Source organism: Callospermophilus lateralis, chromosome 6 (genome assembly GCF_048772815.1).
Source record: "Callospermophilus lateralis isolate mCalLat2 chromosome 6, mCalLat2.hap1, whole genome shotgun sequence".
NCBI lineage: Eukaryota > Metazoa > Chordata > Mammalia > Rodentia > Sciuridae > Callospermophilus > Callospermophilus lateralis.
Window position 1 is genome coordinate 14,318,850 of NC_135310.1, and position 25,990 is coordinate 14,344,839.

General features: G+C 39.9%; 1 protein-coding gene across 1 annotated transcript in view; it reads left to right on the top strand.

Moving 5' to 3' along the window:
- The first annotated feature begins 571 nt into the window (after window positions 1-571).
- Window positions 572-25,990, top strand: part of Rgs17 (regulator of G protein signaling 17) — a 96,983-nt gene continuing 71,564 nt past the window's right edge. Inside the window, exon 1 of the mRNA XM_076859411.2 lies at window positions 572-697. The gene's annotated coding sequence lies outside the window, so the exon portion shown is untranslated. The remainder of the gene's footprint in view (window positions 698-25,990) is intronic.

The following is a 25,990-nucleotide window of genomic DNA, read 5'->3' on the forward strand; positions in this document are numbered from 1 at the left end:
TGGGTAAAGTCAATAAAGTAAAGAAGTCTTCATTCAGTGGAGTCTTTTGGTAAGCAAAACTTATTTAACTTGACACTTTCTTGAACCCCCACTCAAGAGTGCTTCCGCTGGGAGCCCTCAGTAGCAGCGCTGCGTCGCGCCTTCCACACAAGCTTCGGGTTGCAAACCAGAAGACCAGGAGAACCGAGCGTGGGCTGCGGGTGAACGTGAAGTTGAACGAGCCTCGGTCCAAGAGTTCCTCTCCTCAAGGAAGGCTCTCGGGTCTCCAGGGCTTCCACCAAGCTGGGACTTGCGTGGCCACAGCGAGACCGCTGGCCGAGCGGTTCTGCACCGGGAACTGAGTCCTCCAGCGGGCGCGCTGGGCCCGGCCAGGCGCGGGCGCCAGCAAGGGGCGGGGCGGTGACTCACGCGGCCGCGCGCCCGGGGAAGAAGCGGCACCTCCGGCCGCGCGGGGCGAGGGGCTGCGCCCGCCCGCGGAACGCATGCGCGCTGCCGAGCGGCTCCCGCTGCCTCCCCGCCCACCCTCGCCTCCTCCCCCTCCCCCCTCCCCTCCATCCTCGCCTCTCTTCCTCTCTCCTCGCCCGCTGGGTGCTGAAGTTGGGCGGATGGCAGCAAACCGGCTCTGCTAGGAGGACCGGGCAGCCCAGCCTCGCGCCCTCGGACCATTGGAGCGCTGCTCACACCTCCAGGCGATCGGGTAAGACGCTGCCACTGAAGCCGAGCGGTGCTAAGTAAATGACATCAAAATGTCTGCTTTGCACCGATGGATGGATATTTTTCTCCAGGTGGTGGTGGGGGGGAGGTAAAGGAAAGAGGGGGCGGAGAGTGCGACTGCTAATACCCGGGCTGGGGAGGTTGCTGGGCGGTGGGCTCTCGACGCTGCCAGCGGCGCCGCAGCTCTGGGAAGTTGAATCCCGCGTCGCTGCCTGGGCTCGGTCCGCGCGCAGCCCTCGGCTCTGCGGAGGGACCGGGCGAGTGTCCTGCCGCTCAGCGAAGCCTTGGTGGGTCTCCGCGCTCCCGGGGCACCTCGCAGAACCGGCAGAGAGGCCCGGGATGGCGGGAGACCCCGCGGGACTCGCGGTCCGGCAGGGATTTTTTTTTTGGGGGGGGGGTGGGGGGGTGGTTGGTTGTTAAGAGAACCGAAGGTGAAATTGTCTAATCTCCCGATCACCTCGGGAGGTATTTTTTCTCCCTTATCTTTGTACCTTTGGGGAAATGCGCTATTCAGGTGGGGAAGGTGTAAGCAGAAGGCGTTGCAAAAATCAGTACCTTGAGCCATGGTAAAATATCTGGGTGTGTGAATGAGTGAGTGTGTGTGTGTGTGTGTGTGTGTGTGTGTGTAGGGGTGAGGGTCTCTTTTGTTCCTTCCCCGCCCCTCAGCCAAGGGGAAGGGAGTTCTGGTGTGCGCGGCGTGGGGCAGGGCTCGCGGCCACCGAGGGGGCGAGGACGAGGAACGCCCACCGAAGCCCCGGCCGCGCCGGGTGTGTGCGTCCGAGACTCCCTGGCCGTGGGTGATGATGATTCCTTTTATCATCGATGGAATCACAGTTTGAGAGCTTCCTCCTCGCCAGTCTCCCTCCTCCTCCTCTCCCTCTTCCTGGGCTGCGGCAGAGGCTGGGTGCAGACACTCCGCCGTCTTCTCCTCTTCTCCCTACCTCCCTGTCTCCGTGGAAAATGTCGGAGGACTTGAGGATGGTGGAGGGGCAGCGCTGGCCTGGGAGCCGCGGGTGGGGAGATGCTCCTCGGGAGCGGGAGGCTGCTGGCCGCGCGTCCGTCCGGGGCAGCCCGCGCCAGCCCCGGGAGTCCCTGGGCTCCCGGAAGCCGAGCAGGGGTCGCCCGGTCAGCAGGACGCCCTCCGGCCGCGCGGGGACCCGCCCTGCGCCCTCCGCCTCCAGCGGGAGCCCCGGACGCCGGCTCACCTGGGATCCTGGTCCCCGGGAAGACGGACCCTGGCTCCAGGCGGAGTCCCGAACCACCCCTTCTCCCGCCGACCTCCAAGAAATGCTCGCTTCAGAGTCTCCTCCGGAGAACTTTGCGAGCTTCCTAGTTGTTTCTTCCCTTCTTTTATTTCTTTTTGGAAAATTGTTTTACAGGGAGATTCTTTTCCTCGTGGGATGGCTCTCACACAAAATAAAAGAGAAATCTTAGTTTGGTTCCCACCTAGGAAAGCACTTCTGAGACTGAATGCCATCTGCATTTCCGGCGTTCACACAGACGGGTTTTCCGGGTGAGGAACCCCTCGGAAAATGACTTAATTGGCCAAGTGAGAAATACTTTTCACTCCTCTGATGGACAGTGGTATTTTTTTTTTCTCCTGTATTCATAGGTGCTAGGCGCCATATGTATTAAACCGTGTTGCACACTGTGAAACACTTCAAGTACATTGTTTCTGAAGTCTTCTGTAGTAGTAGCAGTGGTTGTCCACTAAATGTGTGTCATGGCACTGATAACTGATCCAAGGTAATTTGCACTAATTAATTCAAATGAATGAGAATTTTGTCCTTCTCCGGTTAACTTACTGTTATTCAGCTATTTCTTCACTCAGCATGAACTAAAATAGTAATTAGCACATTTATAGGAGTATAGATTTATTTGCTATATTTATATTCTTCAAAACTATATTTAGGGCAACCATGGAAGAGTAGTTTATTTACAGTTTTTTTAAATGAGAAAAACCAGTGTTTATTATTACAAAAAGATCAAGTAGCATAATTTATTAAATAAGATGAATCTCCATAGCAATGACACCTGATCTCAGCGGGGGACACTCATCTTTCCAACTGAAATTGTAGTCTAAAAGATTAATAAAACTACCCAATTTACAGGGAACAGCATAGGGTGACCATATTGCCGACATCCACTCTTTCCTCTCTGGTTCCTCAACTACTCTTTGGTGCTTAGTTTCCAAGGAAGAGAATTAGCAGTGAGCTACTTTGAAGTCCCTGTGCAGTTTTAAGGCAAACAGCTTTTTCTTATCAGATAGCTTTTCTTTGGTTTTGTGGATGATCTCCTGGGGTCCAAGCATATTTGAATTCATAATGTTGAATTTCTAAGTCCATCATTATTCCTGTGGACTTCTTTGCTAAATAAATAAATAAATAAATAAATAACCTTCCTTTACAGATCAGAAGCTTTGAATAAAAAGAGAGAGATGTATTCTTATCCCGCCTACCTTATTATAATAGCCAAGTAAAAGTGAATGATCTACATCTTAATTGATAAAAATGCCTGAGTGACTCACAGACTAAAAGTGAGAAAGAATTTATGCATTAATCTATTGCTATAAAGATGATGGACTTTATATTAGAAATCCATTCACTAAAGTACAGGGACTTTTCTGGAAAAGCAGAGGGTGGTCATGGACTGTGGGGTAGAGCTAAGAGGGTTGGGCATCAATTCAGCTGCATTTCTGCTAAGAGTCCTGGTAGTCCAAATTTGCCTACTTAACAACAAAAATATTGCATTTTCCAGAAGAGGAAAGGCAAGCACCAACCATGCTAAACCCAGTGGATGGCACTAATAATGCTTTGTGATGCTGAAAGCATTTTGTTTCATCTGGTTTCTATATTGAGAGTATAAGTGAAAATTCATTGTGGATGTTTAAAATTATATGACATTACTGGGGGGTGTCTTGGATTCTCAGACATATAAGTTTTTAGGGAAAACTTAAAACACAGACAAAAATGGGACTTTTGATGTTAGATAGACAGATATTGCCACTTTTCCTCTTTCTCCATTTCCACTATCTCCCAAAGATATTTTTCTAATTTCCAAAAAATTCATTTATTCCTGCTATTGTATATGGTACAACATTTAACAAAAGGCCAAACACTTCTTAAATGAATAAACTTTGTGGAATTGATATGGCTCACAAAAGGTTCCCAAGATAAAATTTACAGTTTTTAAAAGAATGCTCATGTTCTTTACCAGTTACACTAGTGTGAGACCATGAAGTTCATGCCCATGGTCACAGATGTTTGAAGGGAGTAGTTTTTTAAATTGTTACATTATGAATATGCATGCTTTTAATACAACATATATAGTATTGATTTGTTTCTAAATTATAAAAGAATATTTGCTTATTTTAGATCCCCTAGAATAGAGAACAATGTATTAAACAGAAAATAAATGTCCTGTGGGCAGAAATGGACATGATGAACACAATTTGACCTTACCTTATGTTCTGGCTCCTCTATTTATTAGCTATGATCTTGGGTTACTCACTTGCCCTTAGCCTCAGTTATTATTCCTCTGCTATACAACCAGAATAAAGATCCACCTTCTAGGATGGCTTTAAGCCTAAATATAGTGCTGTGTATGTAAAGTACATAGTGCTTAGTATGTGCCAAGTACCTAGAATTATCCTAATGTCTAAAGAACTGCTATTGCCAATACAGAGTACTTTAACACCCGTTCATCCTCTACATGATTACACCATTGTTTAAAAAACTGGAATCATGTCATAGAATCTCTTATTTGAAAATAAATATTACTTCATCACTGTTTCATATTTTTAATATAATAGTCACCACAAAATAAATTCAACTTATAAATGAATTTATTAATTTATGTAGGCTTTCTTTTATTTTGGAGCCTTTATGTTATTTCCAGTATTTTCTGTTTTAACTGATGTACATCCTTATTCCTAAATTGTATGTACATCTGTAATGCAGTTTTTCCTTCAAACTCAATGTGTAAGAACATCTACTTTTCACCAACTAAGAAAACTGGTTACTAAGAAAACAGATTACTTTTTTAGCATGCTCTTGAGCAAATTTTCATTTTTTTCTTTGAGAAAGAAAAGTCTCTTGCCCACGTGTACTTTGGTGTTTGGATCCATTTTTCTTTTATTTAACTGCTAGTATTAACCTCTTTAAAAAGGGAAAAGCAAACAAGGGAAGGAAATGCTCAGATGTAAAGACTGCCTGTGGCAAAGACTACAGAGATTACTGTGGCTACAGCAGACGGGCTGGAGGTAGGTTAGTCTGGAATGGGTCTACCTTGGTGTTCACAGGAGACCATCATGGTGTCTGGGACTGCCAGTTTGCCCAGTTCCTTTGAGAAGCCCAGGGTCACTCATTGGTTTGCCAAACACCCTGCTAAGAGGCTGGTACATAAAGAGCACCTAGGTTTTCATGGATTGTTTCTGTCAGTTCTTAGTGTTATGGGAGAACTTTGGAGTTTTCCTGAGATAAATGGGATGGAAAGGAAAGATGGCAGTGGGTGGAGGTCCCATGGCACACTAACTGACATTTCTCATCAGAATGAAATAATTAAGTTCAATTATGAAATCATTATCGGGTTAACATGCCCTATCTTGAATTTTCAGTTGTAGGTAAAATTTCAGTAATTAAAAGGTAAGAATCTAATCTGAGACCTTAATAAGTTTTGTCTCCTTAATGTTCCACATGAGTCAGTGGTCTCAAAAACTCCTGGTTTTGGGCTGGGGATGTGGCTCAAGCGGTAACGTGCTCGCCTGGCATGTGCGGGGCGCTGGGTTCGATCCTCAGCACCACATAAAATTAAAATAAAGATGTTGTGTCCACCGAAAACTGAAAAATAAATATTAAAAAATTCTCTCTCTCTTCTGTCTAAAAAAAAAAAAAATACTCCTGGTTTTGACTTTTTTAATTATATGACTTTTGAAAAATTTTGTTTCAAAAACCCAGTTATTTAGCTTGAAAAAATTTTATAAAATCCCTGATATATTAAAATAGATAGTGAGTATAAAATTTTAGTCATTGGAGAACCAAAATTTGTAATAATTGGGAAATCTCTATAAGAGAATCGATAAGTTATGGTGGAAAATACAATCTCATTTCAAATAGAATTGGATTTGCATTTTTACTATTTATTAGATGCGCAGACATCTTTATAAAATTATATGAGTATTTTGTAATTGGAATTCTAGCATGAGTAATTAACATCTAGAATCTCTCTGAATTTCTTAAACTGTGTATGTGAGATTTTCTTTTAAATCCCTGTGTCAATAAATATAATTTTATTATAGACAATGAATGTGGTTCACAAAGCAAATATTTACTTCCTGTGGGCCATAGGCTTTTCATAGTACTGCTGATTGGCTGTTGAAATACACAGGTTATAATTCAAGGGCCGTGGCATTACAATAAAACAGACACAGCCCAGGGGAAATTATGACATAAATGAAAATGAACAGGTGTTTATTTCATTTCTTCAGTTACCTCAGGTCTTCTCTGTTCTTCATGAATTCAATCTGGTAAAAACAGTTCTGTGAAGTTGAAAACACTTAGGCTTTCACAAAGTTGAGTGTGGAGCCATTTTTTTTAATGTTATTATGAAAGTTATCAAAACCTGTCCTGTTTCCCCATCTCTTCAACTTTTTAAGCTTTCAGTTTGCCAAAATCAAATTCTGTTATATCACAAGCAGCAGTCTATATTAATTAGTATAGATGATATCTATAGAAAAATATGGAATATTGCCCTCAAAAGGAAGAGTTTTGGGGTTTCGTTTGTTTCTGTTTCAGTATTGGGATTTGAACCCAGGGGTGCTCTAGCACTGAGCTACATCCTGAGCCCCTTTTATTTTTTTATTTTGAGATAGAGTCTTGCTAAGTTGCAAAGGCTGGCCTCAAACTTGATATCCTCCTGCCTCAACCTCCTGAGTCAGAAAGAGGTTTTAAAAGCAGAGCATGTAATTTGGTAGAATGTACCCAAGCTTGGGATTCAAATAAGGAATTTAGCCTTAGTCTCTTTGAACCGTATTATTGTTAACTGCAAAACTGAAAATGATGATTGCATGTACCTCAAAATTGTTGAAGGATTAAACACAAGAATGTCTACTAAAATGCTTCACATATTGGCAACCGCTCTGCAAGTGTTAGTATACTAGAGTTAAATGAATAACTAAATATAAGAAACTATTGCATAGAAGAGATTTTACTTTCTTGCTAATACTTGTCTTAATTAACGTTAATAAGTTCAGTTGCTCTCCAATTTTTCCTTCTGATCCTTTCCTGACTGGCTCCTTTAAACAACCCGGTAAATGAAAATTCATTCATTCATAAGCATTCTTGAGTACCTGCTGTGTTTCAAGCTCTGTGATATGACTTTTACATACAAAGATGAATTACACATGTCCCTTTCCCATAAGGCATGCACCTGTAAGTTGCTTCAACTTACTATTTTGCTTTCTTCTGGTGAGCACTAGTCATTGTAAACTTAGGAATCACCTAAATACCAGGTGGAAATACCAGGTGAGGATTTTCTTAGGGTTTAGAATTTAGGTTAATTCGATCTCAAAATTTAGGAACTTCTACTCCTAAAGTGCAAACAAGCTGCCAAGCAGAGTTTCGGAGATAAGGAGAAGAGAAGCTGGAAAAGGCTCCTATAGTAGATTAACAACCTCTGCTGCAGCATCAAAGGCAGGAGACTAAAGCCTCTTTGTGAGGCTACCCATAGAAAGAATCCCCAGTTCTCCCTCATTAAAGGAAATATCTGCATACACCCCCACCACCCTGGATCTTCCTCATATAATGAAATGTTTCTGTGACAGCAAAGGGAGACCGGCTATCCCTGCCCTACCTTAGGACCACATTTTGCATACAATGACAATGTTCCATTACCCTCTCCTGATATCATCATAGTTCCATCTTCAATAGGGATCTTTTTGTAATATAGTACGATGGCAGAACAAAATTATAATAATCTTTGAGAAAAATATATGTTTGATTTTGGGACTGGGGTTGTGACTCAGTGGTTGAATGCACCTGAGTTCAATCCCCAGTACCAAAAAGAAAAAGAGAAAAAAAAGAATGAATCAAGTCCTTCCTAGCAGTATGTTATGAGTATATAGCTAACTGGCCTATTTATGGTAAAGAAAGATACTGACATTAGGAACGAATGAGTTTGAAGGTAAGCTAAACCTGGTGCCAGCCACTAAATTTAACACACTTGTCATTAAACCTTTGACTGAGCTGTTAATAAATAACCATGTGTGCTACTGTAAGGTTTAAGCCTATTTCTTTTTCTATTTATTTTTACTTAGCATAACCATGCAGCATTTTACTTGTGACCTATGAGTTTAGAAAGATCAAGATTCACTAGATAAAAGAAAAGGAAAAACCAATCTTTCATGAGGATACTAAAGCATACATGTGCTATAAAGCAATACAATTGCCTGTGTAATTTACAAACTGATGTGACTGACTGTGGTGCTGTGAGTCCAAATATTAAATCCTCTAGTGTGAATTGCAATATGAACATTTTCCCTACCTACAGTTTTGGTAAATTTTGTCCTCCATTTATTAATATAATTAGATGTAAGTAGTAGCAGTATTCTAAATAAGTTGAGAAAGAGAATAAATTCCTTTTCTAACACTTCAAAGAAAAATTGATGCTTATTGTTGTCATTTTATATAATTGGGATTTTTAAATGTAAGCGTTTGTCTAAAATTTAAAACATATCAAGAACTCAAATGTTTAATCTATCAGGGCAAAGAAAAAAAAAACCTGCTGTTTTACCATCTCCTGGTGGTTAAGGATAAAGGGTCTGCTTGTCCTGTTGCTAATTTATGAATAAATAATGTTGGCAATTTCTGCTCAGACTTTCTTCATCTGCTCATTACGTCCAGTAATCTCTATTTCCGCTGTTGAAGAATTATTTTGACAAAATTATTGTTAGAAATTAAATGTCTAATGATCCACATATATTTACATAAATTACTGATTTATTTGAAAATATATTTAGATATCGTTTTTAATATTGAAAAGCAAGAGATAGAAAAACGTTTTATAGAAAAGAATTGTCTCCAAAGTTTAATTTTGAAACACTTGATTGGCGTATCAGTATAGGGCTCATGTTGTGTGTGTTTTCTCTTTGTAGTCATGAATGGAAAGGAAAATAACCACCACCATGCCTATGTCATCATAGTCCAGGGACTGGGATAAAGGATACAGGCTTGGAAATACAGGAGCAGGCATCAGTGAGATGAGAAGGAAAGTCACATAAAAACCAGGAAGGCTGTGCTCAGGAAACAAGACTCTCAGCTAAAACTCATTATATCGTCTAGTATAATATCATTCATATATTATTATGTAACTCGGCCACGTTATGTAACTACTTCCAGTTTTGTGAATTCACATGACCTAATCTTAAGAAGCTAATTTTTTCCCCCATTAATTCAGTAATTTCATTGACTAAACATCTGAGTAATGCGAGTGGGATTTCAAGAGGTAGAATTCCATTAAATAAATGTTAATTCCAGGAAAGAAAAAAATGTGGAACACTTCTTGACCTGACCATAGGTTATGTTTCATAGTTAAAAATTCTTGTAGGTGATACCAAGATTCAGTCATACTGATTAAAAAAAAAAAAAATCTATACCACAATTTTCTATTGAAATGCAACTATTCCTAAAACTATCTTATATAAAGTCAATTCTATTTTTATGAGGTACAGTCCTTTGTATATTATTTTTAAAGAGCCACAATGAATAAATGCACATGCTAAGTTTGGTTTTATGGAACAATGGGGCAGTGTAGTGGCTTAATATCTGCAGTGTTTATTAAGACTTGGGATGGGGGGGGGATGACAAGTGTGCCTAGAGAAGCTTGTCTGCTCATTGCCACTGAGATGGTTTTTAAGAGGATGTGAATTTATGGCTCAGTAGGGTCACTCAAAGTGGTTACTGAGTGAAGCTGCTTATTATAACCAAAATCGACTCTGGCACTTGGTGTGCTGGCCTCTGACCACTTAGGCCCAAGAGAGTTCTTTATCTGGTTAGATTTCAGGGGGGGAAAGGAGGTCATATCCCTGAAGGAGAGCTCAGAGGATACTAACTAGAAAGTTAAACTAGGGACAAGCAGAAATAACGGAAGAGAGAGAGAGAGAGAGCCCCTTTGGTGCGCCAGCTAATGTGGCCTGTGTGGTTCTGAATCTGAGTGTTTGCTTTGGATTTCCAAGCTTTCTTCAGGTTTAGCTGCTCATCAGTTTCACCTCTTCTGTTTCCTGCTTCCTCAGTCTTAATTAACATACTATGTAATTGGTACCCTCCTCTGTATCTGGGAATAGTAAAATTAAATAAGACATAGCCAAGTCTCAAGGAGCCTAAAGATGAGTTAGAGGAAAAATATGTGTGATTCTATTATCATTGTGCTCTAAGAGAGAAATAAAATGCTGGGAGAATTCAGGAACTTGAGAGAAATGTTAAATGGTATTATTAGGAGCCTTTCCTCGGGACCCTGCCTGGATTCCACAAAAACAAACAAACAAACAAACAAAAAACAGGCATAAGATGTTTTGTAAAAGGAAAAGTGAATTTTATGCAGTTTGCTCAATCTGGAGAAAAGCTGCTGGATCTCTTCTTCCACTGGTCCCATGGAAACACTTAAAATTTATAGAATCAAAAGTCAGGTGATACGTATATAGATTCAGTTTTCCAGAAGAGGGGGTCAAAATGGGACAAAAGGCAGGAAATACACACATGCAGATTTAGTTAGCAGGTGGTAGACAGGCCAGGGCAGGAGGCCGCCTCCACTCTGGGCTTACTGTCCTGATGGATGGGGGTGGGGTGGTGGGGGAGGAACAGTGGGGCTTAGAGGCCACCCTTTGGCCACGAGGAAATCATTCTTAATTCACAGTGGGAGTGTGGGACAGATTCATTCTGCTTTAGAAGCCAGACGTAAGTTTCATAGAGATTGTGACAATCTTTCAAAATTGAAAGGTAGAATTTTGATAGGTAAAAAGAAAAAGACCTTCTAGACTCAAGGACAATATAAATAAAAAGAAGGCACAGAACTAGGAAAATTCAGAAAATACAGTGTGGTTCAATTTTCCAAATCCTACACAGGAAATCACAAGATCAGGCTGGAAAGGAGATATATGCTACAGTGGGATACTCTGGAAGTAAAAGGTTGGGATTTTCCTTGATAAGCAAAGAATCCATGCAGCTTCATCAAAGGAGGGATTATAGGGTTAGGGTCAGGCTTTGGAAGGGGAACTTCAGCAAGCTATCAGTGAGGAGGGGAAAGGGAATCAGAATGTGACTCCAGTTGTCCAGGTAAGAGAAGGTGAGGCCTGAGCTGGGGAAGAGCCAAGACCCAGCCTGGGAGGTGGTGCCCTTGTGAGAAAAAACTCCCAGGAGCCTTTAGGGCCTGGTCAGTGGAAATTTTAGAAGATCTCACAGGAGGCTGAAAGCTGGCACAGAACAGGTGAGCCTGTGAGTCTGGGTTATAAAGATGCCACCAAGGCATGGGGATCCAAAGTCACAAGGAGGAAATAAGCTCTGTTCAATCTGGAAACAGTTTGGCACGTCCACCAGAATGCTCACAGATGTTCAACGTGCTGTCAATTAAAAAGCCTCAGGGATATAAGTTGATTTAAGTAGAAGCAACAAGTATGATCTTAGGATATGGCAGGAGGGCCACATAATATATGAAGTTCACAGAACAAAGTTGGTGACAGTTCTATTCTATTCTGCCTTTTCGAGTCACATGGGAATGGGATACAGATGGTGAAATAAGCTTGCAAAACAGAACTAATTCACGTGAAGAGGGATGGAAGGAGGTTGTACCGTGTTAACCTGGAATGGAGTGGTTCCCCTGGAGAACCATTTGGACAAGAGCCATGGGAAATACTTAGACCTAAATTACCCAGTGTATAATGGAAACAGTAACACTGCAGGACAGAGTTGAAAAGAGATAATGTGATGTGTGTAATGCCCTGGTATACAGTTGGCCTTCAGTGCACCTGAGCCCTTACTCTCTTAGGAATAGCATTAGAAGCAGTGGGACACACACCATAGAGAATTTGCCATCCTATTGAAAGTAATTTTATTTTATTTTATTTTGAGACAGGTTCTTACTACATTGCCCAGGTTGGCCTTAAATCCTCCAGCCTCAGCCTCTCAAGTTGCTGAGATTATAGACAGGTGCCACCACACCCTGGAAACAACTTTCCAACAGTCACAGTGAATTAGTCAGGTGCACTGCCTTGAAAGGTAGTAGGTTTGCTGTCCCTGAAGATCATATGGTAAATACTTGGTAGAGATGTTATAGAGGAAATTTAAGGACTGGGAATGTGAAGGAGATATAAGACCTCTTTCTAACTTGGAGGTTCCCATGGCTCCAGGGAGTTTGGAATGAAAATCGAAGAGAGAAGTTGAGGCTAAAAATAAAACTTGGAAATCTTTTACTTATAGGTGTCAATAGTAGAAAAAGAAAAAAAAAAAAGAAGAGTGAATGGGAGCTTAAATAAAATCCCAGAGCATATCTGCATTGAATGGGTGGATATATGGAAAAAGAAGGAAACTAAAAATACATATACATCTATGCACATGCATACATACATACACATGTATGTTCATACATAAGCTGGTCAGAATGAAAAAAAGCATTCAAAAGGGAACTATTGTAATATGCCTTGAAACCAAGAAAGTAGAGATGCTTTTATTTTATTTTTTGCCATTTGTATTCATATGTATAATAATCTTCCACAAAAAAATAAAAAAGGGTTGGTAAAAAGTTTTAAGATAAAAAAAGCAGCTGAGTTATGTCATTTCGCAGAAAGGTTGAGTAAAGACCAGGGACCAAGATGACCCGTTAGATTTTGCAATGCGGAAGTTACCTGTGATTGTCTAGAAAGCACTTGTGATTAATGCTTTATACATCATCCATTTCCAAAAGGTTTTAGGCAGGTTAAATAAAAACACTTTCACAAAGGGCAGTGAAAACGAGACAAAATAAAGATAAGAAACCACCAAGATAAATAAACGGAGAGGGGGTCAATGGAACAAACCCTGATTAAGGTTGGGAGTGTGACCGGACGGCGGCAGTCCAAACCCACCACTCCTGGGCATCGGGAACTCATTAGTTCATCAATTAGTTAATCAGTTTTTCAGAGGAATTTTCTTTCCTGGACCCAATTCTCTGAAGCATATATGCCATGGATTCCTACTTAAAGGAAAGTGATTTGTTAGACGGTGGGATCAACAGTGACTGCTCACGTCCCAGGCATTTGTTGAATTGCTATTTCTTCTTTAAACCCTGGAAGGTCAGGCGTGCAGTTTAAAGTGAGATCTAAGTACAGCAGTGATGGTTCTTATGAGCAAAGACTAGCTGGACATTCATATGCTTCCGAAGAATCAGCATGTGAGAGAGCCTTAAGGTGATTCCAGGAATATGGGGAGAGGGCACACTGAGCACCCTGCCACCTCATCACCACTTCTGCCCCCAGAGCTGAACTTTCTCATCATTCTCAGGCAGTTCGGATGTCACTCTTTACAATAGCCGTTATTGGACCCTCAGCCTACTATGAACCCTTCATCCACAGTAGGATAAAAATGCTGTTTTTTAAAAAAAAAAAAAATATATATATATATATATATATAATATAGCATTTTCTTTATTTGGTACCAGTGTCTCTCCTCCCACAAGCTAGTACATGGAATGGTGTAGGGAACAGAATGTGCACAATGTTGGAGGAATGGAGATTGTGCATGTGGGAAAGAACACACCTCGGTATTGATGTAAGAACTACATGGGATGGTATCAGGAATGGAATGAATTCTTCCTAGTGTGTTAGCTAAGAAGATAATAAAGAATACAATATGATATAACTGTGTCCTGGAAATTTCAAGAACCTGGGGTTTTGGGGAAAATCACACGTTCCCTTTATAGTTCCCTGTCTGCTCACAAGGAGCAGGGGTACTGATACGACTGGTAAGTTCATGAATATTCATTGATCATGTTTATAAGAGGCTAAATGGGAAGAGTATATAAAGAGCCCTACATTGTGGCAACTCTTTTCTCTCCTATTGGCTAAGATTGTTTCATGTTACCCATTTAATTTTGAAGACTTTCTTTCACAACTTGCCTAAAAGATACATCAATTTGCCCATCTACACACAAAATAGCAAGGCCTGTAGGGGGAAGCTCACTGGAACTGAAGAGGAATCTGGAATCAGAAAATGACACACTGGAGACAGACCAGGGGGTGAGCCAGAGAACACTGGGTGTGTGGTCCAGTTAGGATCGACCAGAGGAGAGGAAGCAGCAGACTGAGGTCAGTGGCAGAACCGAAGAAAACTTTTAATATTTATTATTAAAGATTTTGGAGAGAACTAAAGTTGGTGGCAGTGAGAAGCAAATGTATCAATGGAGAAGGGTCAGGGAAAATGTCAGGGGATTTCCTGGAGCATCAATTTTATTCATTCTTGAGCAATTTAAAATGTTTCCATATTAAAACAAACACAAGTGTTAAGGAATAGTATATGATGCTTAAGGGAAGGTCTGTTTGGTTTGCTTATTAATTATTTGTTTTCTGGCTTAGCCTTGGTGGGTGGGGAATATACAGTTTTGATTATTTAGGCATCACATTGGGCTTTGCCTCTAGGGTCTAGAGTACACATTTGCTATTAAGAGAGAGAAATTTCCCCCAGGTTATAGACAGGCAGGGGATTTTGGAATCATGAAGCATAATGAGTTCAAAAGGCACCTTGAAATCATCTAAGTCTACAAAATGACGGGTTCTTTTTTTCCCCTCATCTTATGTTTAATATTTTAACTCACAGCCAGAATAAAGATGTGAGGCAAATACTGCAAATTGGTCTTTCTCCAGTGGCTTTACTTGAGGCATGTGAAGTAACAAAGAGTGTTTTCAATTTACAAAAAGAACAGAATATCTTCAATCTAGTATTTCTTGTGTGCTGGGGGAGTCTGATGATAATATTAACTGCATTAGTCAGTTAACCACATGTTTGACTGTGATACAAGTAAACAAATGTTTTCCTCATTAGAATTTGTTAAATTGTTTCAAAAGAGGATGTCCAAGCTAATGAATGTTGTTTTCATGCAGTGAGCAGAAGTAAATTATCACACTTCCATTGGGCAAGAATATATTCTTAAAAAATGGAAATGAGATGAAAAGAAAAATACTCAGGGTAAGAACTCACTGGGAAAGTGCTCTTTGGAAGGTGTATTTGAAATAAAGTCCACTCTCATCTATTCATATTCTCTTCTGTGATGGTGCAGTATTGTCCAACAGTAGAGGGATTAGCAGCACATTGAGGTTCAGATAATAAAGAGGAAGTTATTTTGGAAAAAAGAAGGTATAAATAAAAGAGATTTGTGCTGAATTTTGTGTATGGTTGGTTCATCAAGAGATTTTCTCTTTTTAACAAATACTTATGTGATGCTTACTCTCTGCCAGGCACTGTTCTAGGAGATTCTGATTTGCTAGAGAACAAAACACACCAGAATGCCTGCCTGATGGAGGTTTCTGTGCTAAATGCTTGAGTTTATTTTTTGCTGCAAAGAGCAGTATTTGCAGTCCTTTGTGATGCAGGGCTAACAAATTGACATAAACATTTGTATGCGAATGTATAGATGCAGATATAGAGTCTATGGATAGCTATATCTCTGTATTTTTTTTTGCATATATTCTTTTCTTTCACTCTTACGTTAGGTGCAAATAAATGAGATCAAATGATGGAGTATCAAAGACATGCTGGTTGTGTCAAATTGGAATACAATAATAATAATAATTTAAAAATTGATATAATGTGGTATTAGTACTTTTAAACCTATATTGTACTACACAAATCTATCAAATGCAGTTTGAGAAATACTGGGATGAGCTCTCAGAGGAAGGAGATTCCACTGCTTTGCCTTCCATCAGTCAAGGAAATATATGGCTCAGGGCATCCAAAGTTCTGGGCACAAGGGGGAGAAGTGAGCTCATTTTTCTCAGGCTAGAAATTGGACTTCCTTCTAGGTATTCCCCAGGAATGAGCTGCCTGTTTTGCCTTCCATCCCATAGCTATTTCTTGCATTTCCTGCCAAACCTGCTTTCAAGTGTTCTAGACATGGAGGTACATTTCGGAGAATTTAGAACATAATTAACTGAAGCAGAAGAATTCTAAGATACATCAAAAAATTAAGATCACATTTAACAGACATAAAAGACCAAAAGTAGTATGGTCCTGAAATGCATATTTAGGTAATAAGAATTCAGTGTTATTTCATCCAAATTCTTGGGAAAATTATGTATGGAAGCCATGTCATATGCAGAGCCACAGTGCGGTGAAGTCAATGAAGAGACAGAGGCAGCCTAAAATAATGAGGGAAAATGTGGTATTTTCTTTCCTGGGTGTGGGAGGCAGGTATTTTGTGAATTGTCCTGTGACTGGCATGTACTCCAAGTTTCCGGTTATATTACAGGAGAGGCAGCATTTACTTAAAGGACTCACTTGGAGCAATCTGAGTCTGCTTTTACCTGTGATATTTCCTTCTTCTTCTTTTTAGTTCATAACTTCATATACAGAATAACCAAATGGCTTTGTTTTCAAGTTTTCAAGGATGGCATTGAAGCAAGAAATGATGAATTATCAAGAGCTGTTAGGGATTTGATTGTTGCCAAGGGGAAAGGAAGGAAAAGAATCCAAATGTATTCCAGGAAAATAGGTAATGACAGCTAATGCTCCAGTTGGTATTTATTTGTTTGGAAATGCTGGCCTTGGAGAAGGCATACTCTGCCACCACTGAGAATAATTTAAGGCTAAATAGAGCAAGTGGTGTCTTTATAGCCAAGACTTTTAAATGTTAATTTTTCAAAAAGTTATGTTGTTTAGATGGAATTAGAATTTGATGATTATAATGCCTGTTGCAACAGAAAATATAATATTGACTGCAAATTTTTTTATATGTGAAATTAGTTTTTTAAAAACAGCATGAAACACCTGCTACGGAATTCATTTAGTTTAACTTATAAGAACATGTATGGACTTCAAGGTAAGATTAAAATGAATTTAAATAAAAACTTTTAAACTTGTTTTTTGATACTTCATATATAACTACAGCATTTGGTGCTGAGAGAAAAAAAATATGGTGCCACTGTTTGACTACCAAATTGCTAAAATGTTTATTTCATTTTCAGAGGAGATCACAAGAACTGAGTCTAGCTACAGCTATAGATTTGCTTGGGTAATTTATAAAGCCTGACATGACAAAGAACTATAATATTCATACCAAGATCATTATCAATTAACATAATCAGGGCAATTATGATCACTTTCATAATCATCAAAGATAGCTGATTAGTGGTGCACCTAAATGTCTTACAAAAAAATGAATTATTTCCCAAAATGAAAATTGCAAATACTGTGTATTATTCAAAGACCAACCTTCTTCAGCCCCTTCCTCCCTCTGCTACTTGCAGGAGTCAACTCACTTACCCCTGGAAAAAGGTCTCTAATTCGCCACTTCTGGGGGCCTTTGCTCTTTCTCTTTAAGCCTGGAATGCTGTACGGGTTTCTCTACCCTTTTAAAAATCCAGACCATCTTTCAACGTCTAAGGTAAAAGTCCTAAGAACTTCATGAACCCCTGACTGGCCACCTCAGAGTGACCTCTCCTGCAGGCATCCGTGCCACTAGTGTCCCTGTCTTCTCCAGTAGGAAAGCTTTTCCTTTCCCTGTGCTCATCAAAGGATGACATCTCCATAATCTCACATGGTAACATCGATGGCGACCTCAATCCCTTCTTTCTCTGCTCTGCTCCTTTGCGCTGTATCCCTAACCTAGGCGGGTCTACTGAGGCTTCCTACGTCTGTTTCATTTCTCCATCTCTGTCTTCTCATCACCATCTCTGTTGGACCTTTGCAGCACCTGCCTTGCCTCCCCTGTCATTCTATCCCTTGTCTTCACAGAAATCAAATGTGAGTCCCAGTGCCTTGCTGGACTGGGGAAGCAGGCAGGGACTCCCCATAGCCTGCAGGATAAATCCAGATACTTTACAAGGGCCTTCCCTGTTCTCTCCCTGCTGTCTGTCCCCCTACCTCTCAGGCCTGTGATGCTCCAGCCACACTGAATGGAGGGATGGAGGGATCTGTAGCCAGGAAGCCAAGGCTATTCAGGCATGCTTGTTTTTGTCTATACTGTTACCTCTAGGCAGTATTCAGCTGCCTCTGTCCACTTGGAAAACCTCATGTTACATATTGCTGTTAGACTTCACCTGAAATATTATTTTAAACAAAATTATCTCTGGTTATCTTTGACTAATCATAATTCCATACTTACTCCTCCACAAACACTTTATGATTTCACAGATCATTGAGAGTGGGCACTAAGTCTTTTTTATTGTGTGTGGGGGTGTAGAGGATTTTCTTAAAATGCCCAGCATTTTTATTAGCTATCCACAGAGCTGGAAACTTTCCCGTCACTCTCTAGAAGAGGCCTTGCTTTTATAATACAATAACAAGACGGAAAAAGTAGTATCTGTTTGCTAGGTAGCCCGAGATCAAACTGGACTGATAATATAGACATATCTGTGATCTCAGGACAGATTCATTGGCACAGAACAGATTTCAGATTTCACGAGGCTGCTCAGCCTAAGGTTATGAGTAAATCCCCAAAGTCTTTATATTGAGTAAAATCCCAAAGGCTTTATATTGACCTCAAAAGTTCTAGTGGTCTCTCCCGCCCCTATGCCTTTCTGAACATACCTTCCCCTCTATCCTTTCTTTCTCAGCCTTAAGCAAGGACATCCCCAACTCAGCCATTTTCTTTCTTCTTTAATGAATGTTCTTTCCACAAATGTCCACCTGGCTCACGCCTTATCTCCTTTTATTGTTCAAAGGTCAACTTTTCAGGGATGCCTCCTTAAACACCATTTAAAATTGCTGTCACACTCCCCCACGTCCTGTTTCTTTCCAGAGCACTTAGAAGCTCTGTGTGATTTTTATGCCTTGTATTCATCACTGTATCGTGGGTATTAAAATAGAGCCTAGATGATGGCAGCCATTCGATAAATATTTGTTGAATAAATCAATGACATGTGCACAAGCTCCTCTTGTAGTCCAACTGATAGCTTTCTCTTTGAATTATCTTTCTGTCCATGATCCAGTTTCAGATCTGGTCCTTGGTTAATGTCTGACCTTAGTCAAACATGTTCTGGATTAAGAGTCATTTATCTTTTTTTTTTTTTTTTTTCATTTCTGGCTCTGTCACTTGCTAATTATGTGACCTTGAGTGAGTCATTCTGTCTTTCTAGGCCCAGGTTTTCCCATTGGTAAAAACAGGGTTAATGATACCTAGCAAATCTTGAGGAGTTTAAGAAACACATCAACAGCTATAAAGTGCTATAAGCATGTTAGTTGGCTATTTTTATCTATTATCTTTGCAAGGGATTGAAGAAGCCGTGTGGCCTAAGCAAGAACAAAGGAGTGAAACAGGATTTGAGTTCTGTCTCCATCCCTTCCTAGCTGTATAACTGAGAAAGTTAGTTTGGCTCCTTAAGGAAGACATTTTATCACAGAATTGATTGAGATATCAAATGAAGAAATATACAGATTCAATAATTCTAACCTGCACATTTTTCTTCTGCATCATAAAATTTCACAAATAAGTTTGCACTTTACAATCAATAGTCTCTTCTGTTCAATGATATGTGGTATCTACTTCAGTGCTTTTATGTGTAAAACTGGATGATAATTATGGTTCAGAATACTTCAGGTTGCTCTGACAATTTTAAGATGTTTGCTTCTCTTTCTCTAGCAGGAAAATGTGGTTTCTAATGAGTAAAGTGGTGAATTTTGTCTTAAAATGCTTAATAGCGATTATTTTCTAAGTTGTCTTTAAAACTTGCTTTTCTGATTTTAACCAAAAGAAGAGAAATGATAAAGCTTTAAAGCATTAACAACAAAGCAATTTGCGCAATTTATTTCCTCTTCGTAAGAGGCACTTTGTTTTTCTGGGTCCCTCTACCTGTGGCTCCACCTCTGGTTTGGTTTACGCTTCCTCTTGCCTTTGGTTCGGTCATGGAGGACAAGAATAGAAGAATATCCTGGCAACCCCAGCAACTGCACTTTAGCATAATACCGTTGCTAGGAGAAAAGGGTAGGCACAGCACGTGTGAGGCCATGTGGCTCTGCTGTCCTGGAGGAGCCAGCAGGTTGTGGCAGAAGCCAAGAGCTCAGAGCAGCATTCTCCACCCTGCCTTCTGCTGAAGGGCACGGGAACATCACTATCCCATCACGCCCTCGTCAACTGCTGGTAATATTTTATGGCCCATTTTAAATAAATTACAGACACAGATGGTATAAAAATATTATTACTAAAGATGTCATCATAAAAATACATGCCACTTCAGCCCATTATTCCTTAAACACTCCTCTGTTAAACAGAAACTACTAACAATCTAGCAGGAGATCATTACTCAGAGGTTATACCCTCCTGTATATCTTATAGTTTGTTGTAATATCCCTGGTTTTCAGTTCACAAAACTGAAAAAAGAATAGCTAAAGAGTGCAAGGTGGGTTCTAGAGAAAGGCTACACCTGTCAGCCACAGTCTTTGTTAACTGAACTATAAAGTTCTGAGATGGATGTAATAGGCTTCCATAATGATTTTCAATGGTGGAAGCTCACTGTACAATTCATTTTATTCATTCAGCAGTTGTGGCTCAGTGCCTACTGAGTGCCAGCCACTGAGTATCAGGGCAGTGGCTATAAATAAATATTTTAAGATAGAATGTATAAAACAAGACACACGCACAATGAAAACAGAATGCTTAATGTTTGTATTGTAGTTTTCCTTTATTTTAAGAGGGCACCAAAATGCTTTGGGCTCAGCCCTTATTAGCATTTGAAAGAAAGTAATATTCTGGAGAAAAAAAATATTTTAGGATTCATCCACATAGGCCAGCTGTCAGTTGGCAACGGTGATTAGATTCTTCCACATACATAGTGGGGCCTGGGGAGCACTAAGGGACCATCTCCATCTGTGATATCGCCGGCGTGACAGCCAGTGGAGTGAGCTGGGCTACAGATCAGCAAACTATCTCTGGATAACTTTAAAAGAGCTCAAGATAGATTTTCTCTTCCCTTTTTTCTTTATACACTGATGGGTTCTACCAAGTCTGTGACTCAGGCTTATCTTTTGCATTCTGTATCTGCATTCTTGAGAGCGTATTTCAGTTCATTCAGTTGCAAGATTTATAAAATTAAGCTACCTTTAATTTTCTTTTCTCTGAAAAATTGATTAACCAGATTGACAGGAAACCCTTCTAACTCGTTTTATTCTTTGATTCTTTTTCCTTTGATCTGAACATTAAAAAGTGAGTGTGAGCTTCCATTTGGATTTATTTCCATCCAAAATTAAAAAAAAAAATGAAAATAGGATACAGAGTGATGTGGATATGACTTAGTATGGAACTTAAAAGACACTAAGTGAAGACTAAAGATTTACATCAAAAAGCTCCAGAGCCGCTGATTACTCCTTCACGGACCACACCACATCTTGAGGAGTGTGACAGTTCTAAAATGAGCCTGTGTATTCTTGTGTTTGCGTACATGCACATCCATTATATTTGGAACTTTACTTGACTTGGAAGAAGAGTTCGTTTTGCCCATTTTACCCCTAGAGAGAAACCAGGGATAAAACGTCTCTGGCATGCTGCATTTCAGATCCTTCCTGTTGTGTCCCCTTAGTCCCTCTCCCACTTCTGGTGTCTGGCTGTTACAACTTACTGACCACGTGAGGTGATATGGCTTATCACTTCCCTTGATAGAAGTCTGCAAAAGAGCAAAATACCTCCTCCGGAGTACCCAGAGAGATGGCTACAGGAATGGCATGAACGCCAGACAGTGGATCTGATATCTTGCTGATGGGAAGCCCAACACTGTGGTTATGTGCTGTGAGCTGCTAAGGACAACCCTACCTTTCTCCAATTATGTTCTAGGAAGGAATTCTTTGGTATACAGAAAAGACATCCCCCGTGATTTTAAATCGATAGCATACAATATGGTTGCTGGTAGAATATATGGAAGAATGAGCGTACACTTTGAAATCTAATGCACTAAATTCAAAACTTAATTCCATTGATTAGAACATGGGCAAATTGCTTAGAATGTTTAAAACGCAGGTTTTATTTCTAAAGAGAAGAAAATATTTACCTGATAGAATTGTAAAGAATAAATTGGGTCCAAGTAAAACTTCTAGCAATAATGACCAATATATATTAGTATTTAAACTATTGATTTCCTTTCCTTTTGCTGTGTAAATTCTAATTCCAGTTCAGATACTTGTACCTTGTCAAATTTTGACATGAAGAACTATGTCAGGATATAAACAAGTATCTAGGAGAAGTGAGTTTCTAGAAGAAAGAGCAGATAAACTCATAAATAGGGGTTTATTATTGTTTCTTACAAACAAAAAAAATCATAGACAAGAAAAATATGGCAATCTATGGAAATAAATGGAAATATATTCATCTTTAAAAATATGTATTTCCAGATAATATCTTCACATAAAATTTTGATTTATCAGAATTCTCAGAATGGATTATCTAGGTATTAAAGCTTAAACAGTCTTGAATGACTTGGGGAAAGTTCTTTGAAGATGTATTAATTTCCTTTTCAAGGAGAATATAGTCTTTGATATGGGAACTTGTGGCATCTTAAAGATGTCATTATTGAAGCTAGTTCTCTTTTGAAGGGCTGCAGATTAATCAGAAACTGGAAGTAGAGTAGGCAGGTGATATTTGAAGGACTGAATGCCAGGAGCTGTGACAAGTCCTTTCACACACACACACACACACACACACGCACACACACACGCACACGCACACACACACACACGTTCTCATTTAATCCTCAAACTCTCTGAGAAGAAGTGTGCCCTTGTGGGATAATAACAGTACAGATAAGAAAGTTGAAGTGTAGGGATTTAGGTAATCTGCTTACCCTTAGTTATTAGGCTAATGAGTGTCACAATCAGAAATGGACACAGGACTACTAGTTAGGAATCCTAACCTTTTTTTTTTTCCACCCAAACTCTTTAATTGTTCTTCACAAAGCCACTCGTAAGGTACAAAGTCACTTCAGTTCCAGCAAGAGGGAAATGTATGGCAGAAAGCATCCTTCCTCTGAAACTGATACAGCTCTTTTCTTTCCTCCCCTCTCCCTCTAAGTTTTAGAAAAGAGTTTAGCTCCGTTATCCTCTAATAAAAGGAAGGGGGGAAAATAATTTAGATTAAGTCAAGGTTATATTTACTTGAACTTCATTTTACCCAGCAAAGGATTTTAAATTTTAGCTCAATTCTTTTCCACTAAATCCTTAAACAATGATCAGTTCAAAGTCCTGAAAATATATCAATGTAAATTATTAAGCAGTAAACAGTAAACAGAAAGAGACGGCATCACTTTTCTCTAAATTCTGTCTTTGCTAGGAGAGAAAGAGAAGGATCCACCTTCATTTTAAAGTGTGTGTGCAAGGCAATGAGTGGATTTTCTTTTAACTGCTTGTCAGATGTATGTGGAGCTCATTGGTCTTGTTTATTTTATTTATCAATTTGCCATATCTAAAGTGAACTTTATCATCCAAGTCAGTTTCATTTTAGAAAGTGAAAAGCAATGCTAGGAACCTTTATGTTGGATCATGAGATGTGAGTATGGATAATTCCAGACCAAAGTACATGGTCACTTCAGTTGACCCCAAGAATCTGCTCCCGTGTCTCTCTTTTACTTCATCAGTACATCTATTCATCATTATTCCTCAAGTAGCATGTGTAGTTCTGGCTGATTTTCTGACTTATCAAGTCAATTCCAAGTTCAAGTTCAATCTCTTAAGCCATAAAATGATAGTATTTTTAATGGAAAGGACTTTATTAAAAATCTCACTTCAAATTCTTCTTATCCGGTAGATAACCTTACACTTTGACTTGACTTTATATACACACATTTTTTAAGTATTTAACTTTTAAAATTTATTTAATTTGGTGCATATTAACTATACAAAATAGAGGGATTAATTGTGGCATATTCATGTATATACGTAACATAATTTGATAAATTTCACTGTCCAGTACCTCTCTGTACTCTCCCACCTTTCCCCACACTAATGGTCTCCCTGTTACATTCATAACATCACCCCCTGATTTTTTCCCTCAAGCTGCTGCATAAGAGAGATAAGATATAAGACTGTCTTTCTGAGTCTGTCTTACTTTGCTTCACATGATGCTCTCTGGTTCTTCCATTTTTCTGCGAATGACATAACTTTTAAAACAGAGCTGCCCGCGGATCATCTGAAGGGATGTTAAGTCCTGTCTACTTGGAATACTTGATGATTCTCTCAAGTGCCTGTCCCTTAGATTCATAACTCATCTGGGGAAGCAAAGAGGCTGAGGACTTCCCCAGGGTGCTGACCATCATGCTGGGGCAGGAGGATGAGACCATAAGAATCACTGCACCAAAGACAGAATATTTACAAATTTACAAAAAGCAATGTGCCCCAAATAGGTACTTTATAGCATTTCAGAACACACACACACACACACACACACACACACACACACACACACATATAATGTGCATTTGTTTTGAGGAATAGAATGTGTTAAATATCTGGAATATTTTTCTTCAAAAATAAATGTAAGTTATATTATCTAGAAGCACTGGATCCTGATATCTTCCTTAAAGATGTTAAGCGATCATCTTAGAGGTTTTTACTTTCTTTCTCTCCATTTAAGTCATTCTAGGAAACCCTGTCCTTCAAGGACACTTCCTCCTCCTTGCTCCTGACCCTGAGAGACTGTGTCCTTCACTGTCAGCAGCGTTTACTAGACATTCTTCTCCGCATCCTCCTCTTACCTTCTTGATCCCGGAGCCTGACTCTTCATGAAGTCACCTTGCCTCTGGTGGCTTTTTACCCCTTCCCACCACTGGCTACCAGGTGGAATAGATGATCCTTGCTCACCACTGTCCCTCCCAGGCCAGTCTTTCCTCCTTCCCTAAAACCTCCAGATACCCCCCTGGGGAATTAGACTCTGTCTTGCACCACTCATCATTTCTGTCACCTACCACCCTGGGGTCCGTCCCTCTCCTTCATTTCCCACTAATATTTGCTGCTGGGGCAATGAGGCTCTCATATCCTCCCTCCCTTATTAATACTTGTTGGGACCCCCTCCTAGAGTTCCCTGACCTCTTCTCTAGTGGTGATGTGGTGTTCCAGCCTCTGCCTGACCCCTTTCCTACTCCACATGTCCTGAGACCAAGGCCTGACAAATTCATGCAACACCTCTGCAACTCTGTGTTGTCCGATTCTTTGACTCCACTGCCCCGTGTACGTCCTGTTCCCACCTTCCCAAATTCTTTGCACAGAGACCACGGATCCACTAGCTCATCCTTCCTTAACTCCTTGATGCCCTCTCTCTCCTGGGTGCTAGAGATTTTTTAATATTGGGCTCTGGATTGCCATTGTCTAAACCCTACTAGGCGTGTAACAGTTGTTCAGTGAACACTGATTGCATTAAAACAAAATAAAACAAAACAAAACATATGGAATGAATGTTTAAACCCACAGGGAATTTTTCCCTGTTTTTGCTGTCAAAAAATATTTGTTCTTTCTTTTAGGTAATTATGATACATGTTTCACCAAAAGCCACAAATAACTGTTGACTAGTTCACTGCTTTTTTTTTAAACAGTGAAATTCTTTTTTTAAAAAAGAGAGAGAGAGAGAGAGAGAGAGAGAGAGAGAGAGAATTTTAATATTTATTTTTTAGTTATCGGCAGACACAGCATCTTTGTTTTGTATGTGGTGCTGAGGATCGAACCCGGGCCGCACGCATGCCAGGCGAGGGTGCTACCGCTTGAGCCACATCCCCAGCCCTAGTTCACTGCTTTTTGCATTTTTTTAAGGAACAAAGAAGTCAAAGAGCCTGTTAAAGCTATTACTTCTCACTCTTTAAGTTGCAGTCCAACAAGACACTGAGTGAAACAGCCTCCAAACAAAACAGGTTCTAAATGGTTCTAGATGGTTCCTCTATAGCTCATGTTATGTTTAGAGGAAGGAGCACAGGTATAAAAAGGGGCAGTCTTTTTTATTATTATTATTATTAGTTGTTCAAAACATTACAAAGCTCTTGACATATCATATTTCATACATTTGATTCAAGCAGATTATGAACTCCCATTTTTACCCCGTATACATATTGCAGATTCACATCGGTTCCATATCCACT